General features: G+C 42.7%; 1 non-coding gene across 1 annotated transcript; it reads left to right on the top strand.

Annotated features, from left to right (window-relative positions):
* Positions 1-931: 931 nt before the first annotated feature.
* On the top strand, positions 932-1,038 carry LOC141624416 (small nucleolar RNA R71). Its single transcript, XR_012534227.1, has one exon. It is a non-coding gene; the product is annotated as a small nucleolar RNA R71 (small nucleolar RNA).
* The last annotated feature ends 10,382 nt before the right edge of the window (positions 1,039-11,420 follow it).

Below are 11,420 nucleotides of genomic sequence, written 5' to 3'. Positions count from 1 at the left end.
ACTAGCTTCCACAACTTCATCCTCAACTTGCTTCTTTGGTGCTTCATACCTTGTACCACTCCTCAAGTGAATGGCACTAACCGTTTCATGTCTTGGGGGATTACTTTGAGGTGGTAATTTCCCCTTTTGTCTTTGTGAGCTCGAAGATGCTAGTTGAGTTAATTGGGTTTCCAACATTTTGGTGTGAGCTAGGATGTTGTTGATGGTGATTTCCTTTGCTTGGCTATCTTTTTGCATTTGAGTGAAAAACTCTTGTTGATTCTTTTGCATTTGGAGGACCGCTTTTTGAACATCAAAACCTTGGTCATTTTGTTGATTGTATGGAGTTTGATTTTGGTAACCTTGGTTTTGGTTGTAAAAGGGCCTTTGATTTTGGTTTCTCATGGGAGGTGGGGTGTATGTTGGTTGAGGGTTTTGAACATTTTGGCTTTTGTATGAGAGATTTGGATGGAATTTGGTGTTTTCATTGTAATAGTTTGAATAAGGGGTACCACTCTTGTATGCTTGGAAAGCATTCACTTGTTCATTTGTTCCTCTACATTCACTTTGGTCATGTCCCAAAGTTCCACAATTCTCACATATCCCACTTGGGATTGATGAAGATGCCAACATGGCATTAACATGATGCTTTGGTGATTTTGAGGCTTCTTCAAGTCTAGCCATAGCTTTTTCAAACTTCAAATTGATGGTATCAATGTGAGCACTAAGTTGAGCACCCAATTGAGTAATGGAGTCCACTTCATGCTTTCCTCCTCTAGTAGCCTTGCGAGGTCTACTATATTGTGAGTTATGGACCGCCATTTTCTCAATTTTGTTCCAAGTTTGATTGTCATCAACTTCGGTGAACATTCCATTTGATCCCATGTTCAGAATGTTTCTTGAGTCTTCATAAAGACCGTTCCAAAATTGTTGTACCAAGAACCACTCGCTAAGTCCATGGTGAGGACATGAGCGAAAAATTCCCTTGAATCGCTCCCAAGCTTCATACAAGGATTCTTCATCTCTTTGCTTAAACCCCGTAATTTGAGCTCTTAGCATGTTAGTCTTTTCCGGTGGATAGAACTTTTTGTAGAAAGCTAGAGCCAACTTCTTCCAAGAATCAATTCCGGGAGTAGCCTTATCAAGGCCTTTCAACCATTGTTTGGCGGTGGCAATTAGAGAAAAAGGAAATAAGACCCATCGAATTTGGTCTTGAGTTACACCGGTTTGAGAAATCGCATCACAATAGTCGCAAAAAGTCTCCATATTAGAATGAGGGTCTTCACTAGGCATCCCCCCAAATTGGCTTCTTTCGACTAATTGGATAAATGCCGATTTGGCAATGAAATTTCCGGTTAGATGTTGTGGTGTCGGAGTACCATTGGGTAGGTTCTCCTCGGTTGGTACGGAATGTGATAAAAACTTAGGCATTGTGGGTTGATTTTGTGTTGTATTTTATGTTGGGTTCTCCTCACCTTCTCTTGCAAAAGGGTTGATGAACTCAATAGTATTTGGTTGAATATCTACAACCTCACCGATACCTCTCAAAGTTCTCCTAGCAAGTCTTCTATTGGTTATCAAAGTCCTTTCAATTTCGTGATCAAAGGGTAACAAGTTTCCTTGTGATCTTCTAGACATGCAAAATATCAAACAACTCGAAAATAATTAGAACAAACCTTGAGGAGTTTTACTTCCCCAAGGCAAAGAAAGACCAAACTAATAACAATACAAGAAAATCTAAATCAAGTTAACACCGTCCCCGGCAATGGCGCCATTTTTGGTCGTGATCCCTCGTGAGGGTTTAGTTTTCAGTACTCGTCGTTAGGAGAACCTAGACCAAAACACACTTTATAACTTCACAAACAACTCTACAATTAGTAAAGAGGCAAGTAAAGGTCGGATCCCAAGGGACGGGAATTGAGATGAGATTTTCTATTGCAACTAGTGGTGTCTAAGGGTGTCACAATTTGGGGTTTGAAGTAGAAGATCACTAAACTAAGTAGCAATGAAAGTAAACAAGCAAGATGAATTAAAAGGGATGTAAACAATTGATAAAAAGCACTAGGGTGTCATGGGGTCATAGGGGATTCATGGGAATTGATCATACAAACATATTCTCAAATTATAAGCAATCAATTATTGTTGTGATGGATCGAGTTGGTTTATATCTTACAATCCTAGGAAAGTTTGGGTCCCGAAGCCGAATCGATTAGATTGTACAACCCCTACAAGTCGACTTAATCTTCCCTACTCAACTACATGCATGGTCTAATGAGACTCGAGTTGGTTTATGTCTTACAAGTCTCATTGAAAAGATAGGTAATGGGAAAAAATGCAAGGATTCAAAGGCTCGCATTTCATCAAACATAACATGTGCATGAGTTGAGATCACAACAAGCAAGCAAATAAACTATGAAAACATATTAATTTAAGCATGAATCAACCCCCATGTTGGTTTACCCTAATTACCCATTAACCCTAGCTAAGGAAACTACTCACTCATTATCATGTTGAACATGCTAGCAAGGTTGTCAATAATACCAACAAAGTGAAACATGATGAATAAATGAAGATAATTAACAATAATTTAAAAGGGATTAAGAGAATTATACCTAATAATGATTCCAATAAAACAAAGAATAAAAGAAGTACTTGATGCTTGATTGGAAGGTTGTCAATCTCCCAATAATAACCCAAATAATCTTCAATTACCCAAAATAAAGGATGAACAAGAGAGAGATTAAGGAAATAAAACTTGATTAAAACTTGATTAAATGTTGATTACAAGATTAAAGAGAGATTTGATTGATATTAACTACACTAAAGATTGCTAATAAGAACATGCTCTTCTAATTAGACTAATGGGGTATTTATAGTGGGGATTAGTTACATAAATTAGGGTTTACTAAGGGCTTAAATGACGATTAAGTCCTTGAGGAATCGCCGGTCTCTAGGGAGACTCCGGTCTCTTTTTCGCCGGTCTTAGAAAAAGATGTGCATCCTTCCTTGAAGCTTGTAGAAGACGAAAGTACTGTATGGGAATCCGGGTGTTTTTGGCACGGGACGGGCGGATTTAGGTGCTTCTGGACGGGCGTCCAGAGGGTGAAGACGGGCGGATTGGTGGCGTTTTGGACGGGCGTCTTGTGGAGGAAGACGCTCGGATTGTGGGTGATGGACGGGCGTCTTCAGGGCAATCCGCACGGATTGTCAAACAGTTTCATTCCTTCTTCTTTTCTTCCTTTTTCTTAATAAAATCCTTGAGGATTTCTTTGGGGATGCAAGGATCTTTTTTCATCATTGCCCATCTACTATAGTATGTACAAAGGCCTTCTAATCTTGTCTCTCCTTGATGCTTGGTCATTGAACTCAATCAATTTAGCCTCATTTTGCCATGAAAATGCAAGGTTTGCACTCCTTTCCTACCAAGGATACAAAACCTCAAAGAATATGCAAAACAAAGAACTAAAGATAATAAATGACCCAAATATTGTAACACCCCATACTCCAAGTGCCTTACCAGGACCACTCAGGTATGAAGACATTACCATCTCGGTTACCCGAGGCAATGATAATCAAATAACAATGAAGAAACAACGTTTATTATAAATAATTAGCGAATAGTTACAATCCTCAAAACCAAACCAAAAGTACGATACTTGATCTCAAACTGACTGTTCTAACTGAAATGTAAATAACTAATAAGCTACAGCGGAAGACTCTTATCATCATGTCGTGGCCATCCCAGCTATCCCAGTACTCATCTCAATACCTGCTCAATATCTGCTCACCATCCCCGAATAGATCACCGCAGGTTTACAAAACAACACCGGGGTCAGTACTAATCACACAATTCAATATATAATAACAATAAGGCAAACAAGACAGCTTAACTGTCACACACACATCCACGCCAAATCCAAACATCTCGATCACTGACTGTCCACTGGACCAGCCCTGCCAGTGGGGGACCGCAGCCGTACCCACCAAATCCCCGCTCCACATAGTGAGCGTTAACCCTGTCCATTAATGTGCACATCCCTTCTGTGGCGGGTTCCACAGAAGGCGAAACTAGGGCGTGAAGCCACTCCCGCAAGTGACCCCACTCAGCCGAGGCCACGCCTCGCGAACCATCAACAACGATCACAACCACAATCACAATACAATTATTATATCAAACAACCAAATACAATACATCAACCAATATCCCATTATGGGACTAATGCTGAGTAGGAAATCCCCCGGTAAGCACACAATCAGACGGTCTCTCTTCTTTGAATCAAAAAGCCTCCTCTATGAACCCTCCTCCTATCATACAACACATAGAGGCTACCAAATCACATACTACACATAAAACCCCCAAATCTCTAAATTAGGGTTTAATCAATTCAAAGGAAAGACAATAAAAAGGGTACATAGATCTTACCCTCGACGCAAGGAACTCAACGGTATAATCAACGCTAAGAACTGACCTTCCAAACTCTGGGGATTGCTAATTATGCGATTAGGAAGATGAACTTGCTTGCTTTCTCTCTTAAACAGTAATTTAGGTTTTGTAAAAGTGATTTAGAATAATGACGACAAAGCTTATATACCTTAATCGCATATTTAACAAAACCCGAGAAAACTCCCCGTAAAACCGGCTACTCGATCGAGTACCCAAGGTACTCGATCGAGTACCCCCTTACTCGATCGAGTGCCCCAGCTACTCGATCGAGTACCCAACAGGTCAGAAACTATTTCTAAAACGCAATTACCCTTACTCGACAGAGTAAGGCCTACTCGATAGAGTACCCCAAGACTTATAAATACGGAGTATTACAGTCTTCCCTCCTTAAAAGGAACTTCGTCCCCGAAGTTAAAACCACTACTAAACAAAGGTACTCCCACAACATTCCCGACTCAACAATCAAACAAAATTCAACATAAAACATGATACTAACCCAGCTCATCCCGACAAACATACCGACACAACATATAAAAGGGGTATAAAACTCTTAAAAACTATTCGCGATCATCTCCTACCCCCCTAAAAGAAACAAGGTTACGTCCCCGTAACCATACATACCTGATCAAAAAGGAAAGGGTAACGCTCTTTCATAGCCTGCTCTGGCTCCCATGTAGCTTCCTCTGTCTCGTGGTTAGACCAAAGGATTTTAAGCAAAACTGTCTCACCACTCCTAGTCTTTCTAACCTTTCGGTCTAGAATCTGCTTAGGCACCTCAAGATATGATAAGGACTCATGTAGCTCTAAGCTCTCTGCCTCTAACACATGTGACGGGTCACTCACATACTTCCGCAGCTGCGATACGTGAAACACATTATGTACTCTCTCTAACGCAGCAGGTAAAGCCAGACGATAAGCAACCTCTCCAACTCGCTCTAAGATCTCATAAGGACCGATGAACTTCTGACTCAGCTTGCCTTTCTTCCCAAAACTCATGACCCCACGCATAGGAGACACTTTCAGAAGAACCTTATCCCCAACCTGAAACTCTATTTCCCGGCTATGTAGATCTGCATAACTCTTTTGTCGATCCTGAGCTGCTCTCATCCTTTCCTTGATCATTTTAATCTGTTCCACCATCTCATGCACCATCTCTGGTCCCAAAACCACTGCTTCAGCACTATCATCCCAACAGATTGGACTCCTACATCTTCTCCCATACAAAGCCTCAAACGGTGCCATACCAATACTAGTGTGATAGCTGTTATTGTAAGAAAATTCTATCAAGTCCAACCTCTGCTCCCAGCTACCACCAAAATCCATCACACAAGCTCGAAACATATCCTCAAGAGTCTTGATTGTTCTCTCGATCCGCCCGTCTGTCGCAGGATGAAATCTTTGTACTCATCTTCAAAGTTGTTCCCAACGATTCCCGCAACTCCTTCCAAAACCTCGATATAAACCTCGCATCTCTGTCAGACACTATGTCCTTAGGGACTCCATGTAACTTCAAAGACGTTCTTTCGATAGGCCATAGCCAGATTGTGCCTTAGTCCATGTATCTTTCATTGGAACAAAGTGAGCTGACTTGGTCAGTCGATCCACTATTACCCAAATCATGTTGTTACCTTGTTGACTCTTTGGCAAACCCACAATGAAATCCATGGAAATGGATTCCCACTTCCATTCAGGTACCTCTAAAGACTGAATCTTACCTTGTGGTCGTCGCTGTTCCCCTTTAACTCTCTGGCATGTCAAACAACGGGACACAAACTCAGCTGTCTCTTTCTTCATCCCAGGCCACCAAAACGTTTTCTTCAAATCCTTGTATAGCTTGTCTCCACCTGGATGAACTGAATATTGTGTGCAATGCACCTCTGTCATGATAGTCTTTTTCAACTCCTCATCATTAGGAACACACCACCTACCATCGAACCGCAAACTACCATCTGTATGAATAGAAAAGTGGGACACTGTCCCTTTCTCTACTGACTCTCCACTCAACTATCTTAGGATCCAAAGCCCGCTTACCTCGAATGTCATCATAAAACTCAAGTCTGTCTTTGTCATATCACCCATGGCATCTCCTTTCTGCATCATAGGTATCCCAAAGCTCGCTACCTCATCCCTCAGCCTCATCAAGGATAGAGTTGTACACAGAGAATGTACACTCTTCCTACTCAAAGCATCAGCAACAACATTGGCTTTCCCTTCATGGTAGATGATTTCCATGTCATAATCGCCAATCAGCTCCATCCACCTCCTCTGTCTCATGTTCAACTCCTTCTGAGTGAAGATGTACTTGAGACTTTTGTGATCAGAAAATACCTTAAAGATTGCTCTATAAAGGTAATGTCTCAAAATCTTGAGAGCAAACACCACTGCACCCAACTCTAGATCATGAGTAGGGTAGTTCTCCTCATAAGGCTTCAATTGCCTAGAAGCATAGGCAATCACTTTACCATTCTGCATCAACACACATCCCAGTCCATTCTTCGAGGCATCTGTATAAACCTCAAAGTTCTCGGTCCCTTCCGGCAATGCTAAGACAGGAGCTGTGGTCAAACGCTCCTTTAATGTTTGGAACGCCGTCTCACAACTCTCATCCCAACGAAACCTGTTCTCTTTCCTCATCAACGCTGTCATAGGTCTAGCTATCTTGGAGATATCCTTCACGAACCGTCTGTAGTATCCAGCTAAACCCAAGAAACTCCTAACCTCAGCAACATTCTTCGGTGCTTCCCACTTTGTCACTGCCTCAATCTTCGCCGGATCCAAGGCTACCCCATCTTTAGAGATCACATACCCCAGAAAAGCAACTTTCTCTAACCAGAACTCACACTTGGATAGCTTAGCATACAACTTATGATCCCTCAAAGTTTGCAACACGATCCTCAGATGCTCCTCATGCTCCTCTTTAGTCTTAGAGTAGACTAAGATATTATCGATAAATACCACTACAAACTGGTCAAAGAACTATCTGAAGATTCTATTCATCAAATCCATGAACACTGCCGGCGCATTAGACAACCCAAACGGCATCGCCATATACTCATAATGGCCATACCTCGACGTGAAAGCTGTCTTTGGTATGTCCACCTCTCTAATCTTCACCTGATGGTACCCCGACCTCAAATCAATCTTAGAAAAGACTGATGCACCACTCAACTGATCAAACAGGTCATCTATCCTTGGCAAAGGATACTTGTTCTTTATCGTCACTCGGTTCAGCTCCCTGTAATCTATGCATAACCTCAAACTCCCATCTTTCTTCTTCACGAAAAGAACTAGTGCTCCCCACGGCGATACACTTGGTCTAATGTATCCCTTCTCTATCAAATCATCCAACTGCTTCCTAAGCTCCTCCATCTCCTTAGGACCCATACGGTACGGTGCCTTAGAGATCGGCCCCGTCCCTGGATTCAACTCAACGGTGAAATCTATCTCCCTCTTCGGTGGCAACCCCAGAATCTCCTCTGGAAAAACATCTGCAAACTCTTCCACCACTGGTATCTCATCCACTGCCGGACTCTCTACTAGGTCATCTCTCACATGGCACAGGATCAAAGGGCACCCCTTCCTCAGATAAGACTTCAAGGTAACAGCTGCAATCAACTTAACTTTGGGTTTGACTAGAAACCCACGATAAGACACACTAACGCCCTTAGGACCTCTTAAAGACACTTTCTTTTGATGACAGTCTATCTTAGCTTTATACTTTCCTAACCAATCTATCCCGACTATCATCTCAAAACCGTTAAAAGGAAACTCAAGCAAGTCTACAGGTAGATCAACTTGCCCCACTATCATAGATACATCTCTAAACAATCTCCCACAAGATACAGACTCACCCGAAGGTATGAAAACTTGCTCACTAACAGACTCATATACTCTGAAACCCAACTGTTTAACATGACTCGAAGACACAAACGATTGAGAAGCCCCCGAATCAAACAAAACAAAGGTAGGAACACCATTAACAAGGAATGTACCAGTGATAACGTGCGCATCTTCCTCAGCTGCTTTCTTCTCCATCATGAATAACTTGCCACTGGTCTTCTGCCCACCTCCCTGGATAGTACTGGCTGATGTGGTCAGCTTAGCACCCGATCCTTGATTGTTGTTGTTGTTCGTTGGTTGTTTCTGATAAGAATTACCGCCGTTGCGGTTGCCTCCACTCTGGTAACTCTGACCTCCCCGGTTTGGCCATGATCCAGCCGGTCTGTTGCTCGCGAAGCTCTGCGCAGGTCTCTGGAAAGATCCTGGTGCACTTGTGCACTAATGTCTCTTGTGGCCTACACCACCACAGCTATAGCAGGTCACTCCCCAACTATTACTCACACTTCCTCGGCCACGCCCAAAGGAAGTCCCAGTACTGAACCCTGACCCAGAAGAAAACCCCTTAGACTGATTGTGGTTGCCTTTCTTGTGATTAGATTGGCCACCACCCTCGCTCTTAGACTTCCTCTTCTCACCACCTAACCTCTCCTGAGCCATCTCCACCAACCTCTCAGCTCTCCCGGCCCTCTCATAGGCTTCCTTAACATCAGTTAGGACTCCCACGGGTAACTTGTCCATAATCTTAGGGGTCAACCCTCTCTCAAACCTCAACGCCAGGTTCTCCTCACTCAAACCCATATCCTCAGCATACCTAGACTTCTCATTGAACTGTCTGTATTACTCGGCTACGGACATCTCAGCGGTCATCTTAAAACTGTCAAACTCTTCCCTCAACTTACTCCTCACATGTTCTGGTACAAACTCCTTCCTCACAGCCCTACGAAACTCCTCCCAAGGTATAGCAGGTAAGCCTTGGTTTGTATATATTTCCTTAGCACTCACCTTCACTGAATCCCACCACTTGCCACCTGCCTCCCTCAGATAGAACGCAGCCTGTTCCACTCTCATCTCATCCGGACAGTGAAGCAAATCTAATATGTTCTCCATCTCTCTCAGCCAACTATCAAGAAGGTTAGGCTCCCCAACTCCCTTGTACTCTTTTAGGTTAAACCTCGCAATGTAGAGGCTGATTTTAGAATGATCAACCTCCTTCTCCTTATCTTTATTCTTATCCTCATTCACTTTCTTTAGGGTCTCAGTAAGAGCATCCTGGTGCTCTAACATCTTAACGATGTCATCCATGGTCATAAGCTCAGCTCTCGCATACAAAGCAGTCTTCTTGGGCGGCATCTTGAAACTATATATATAAGAAAGGGTAGATATGAACACACGTACTAAAATTCAAAACGCGAAAACACGCCACCCAGAACCTACTCGATCGAGTGCCCAAACATACTCGATCGAGTAACGGGCTACTCGATCGAGTGCCCCACATACTCGATCGAGTACCCAAACTTCAGACCCCAAACAGACCTTCTGATCTCTTACATACTCGACCGAGTAGCTATCGAGTGACCCCCTACTCGATCAAGTACCCCTAGTTACTCGATCGAGTACCCAAAAACACGATTCTGGACTCAAAACCGTCAAAAACCCACCCGATCGAGTCAGTCCCACTCGATCGAGTCATGCCAATTCAGAAACGCTACCCGCATGCTATATCATATCCTAACATGCTAAACTTTATAAACCACATTATATCATAATAAACATGCTATGCATCTTTTCTACTATCTACGAGATCACTTCATCATGTTATTAAATGCCACGTTGTAAAACATTCAACAGGGTATCATTCCATCAACAGTTTCCACATATTTCATTAACCTTTAACATTCTCAACCTTCAACTTCGAACATCCAACAATTAACACATTTCATCACATTCTTACACAAGTTAACCAAACACACATACGACTCGACAAACACTCCCCCCATGTGACCGGTTCAAAGTTGTAGGGCGACCCCGCGACTTTAGGACGTCTCCCAAGCCTTTGCATTAGCTCCTACAACTTTTACCCCGGGTTCATTTTAATTGACTCCCTATGTTCATTAGGTTCATTGGTTACAGGTTTCAGGATCGTTGCTCTGATACCAAATATTGTAACACCCCCATACTCCAAGTGCCTTACCAGGACCACTCAGGTATGAAGACATTACAATCTCGGTTACCCGAGGCAATGATAATCAAATAACAATGAAGAAACAACGTTTATTATAAATAATTAGCGAATAGTTACAATCCTCAAAACCAAACCAAAAGTACGATACATGATCTCAAACTGACTGTTCTAACTGAAATGTAAATAACTAATAAGCTACAGCGGAAGACTCTTTATCATCATGTCGTGGCCATCCCAGCTATCCCAGTACTCATTTCAATACCTGCTCAATATCTGCTCACCATCCCCGAATGGATCACCGCAGGTTTACAAAACAACACCGAGGTCAGTACTAATCACACAATTCAATATATAATAACAATAAGGCAAACAAGACAGCTTAACTGTCACACACACATCCACGCCAAATCCAATCATCTCGATCACTGACTGTCCACTGGGCCAGCCCTGCCAGTGGGGGACCGCAGCCGTACCCACCAAATCCCCGCTCCACATAGTGAGCGATAACCCTGTCCATTAATGTGCACATCCCTTCTGTGGCGGGTTCCACAGAAGGCGAAACTAGGGCGTGAAGCCACTCCCGCAAGTGACCCCACTCAGCCGAGGCCACGCCACGCGAACCATCAACAACGATCACAACCACAATCACAATACAATTTTTATATCAAACAACCTAATACAATACATCAACCAATATCCCATTATGGGACTAATACTGAGTAGGAAATCCTACCTGGTAAGCACACAATCAGACGGTCTCTATTGCTGAATCAAAAAGCCTCCTCTATGAACCCTTCTCCTATCATACAACACATAGAGGCTACCAAATCACATACTACACATAAAACCCCCAAATCTCTAAATTAGGGTTTAATCAATTCAAAGGAAAGACAATAAAAAGGGTACATAGATCTTACCCTCGACGCAAGGAACTCAACGGTATAATCAACGCTAAGAACTGACCTTCCAAACTCC

The sequence above is a fragment of the Silene latifolia genome, chromosome 1, assembly GCF_048544455.1.
Source record: "Silene latifolia isolate original U9 population chromosome 1, ASM4854445v1, whole genome shotgun sequence".
NCBI classification, from domain to species: domain Eukaryota; kingdom Viridiplantae; phylum Streptophyta; class Magnoliopsida; order Caryophyllales; family Caryophyllaceae; genus Silene; species Silene latifolia.
The sequence above is the reverse complement of the archived record's forward strand: the minus strand, read 5'-3'. Positions and strand labels throughout refer to the sequence as shown.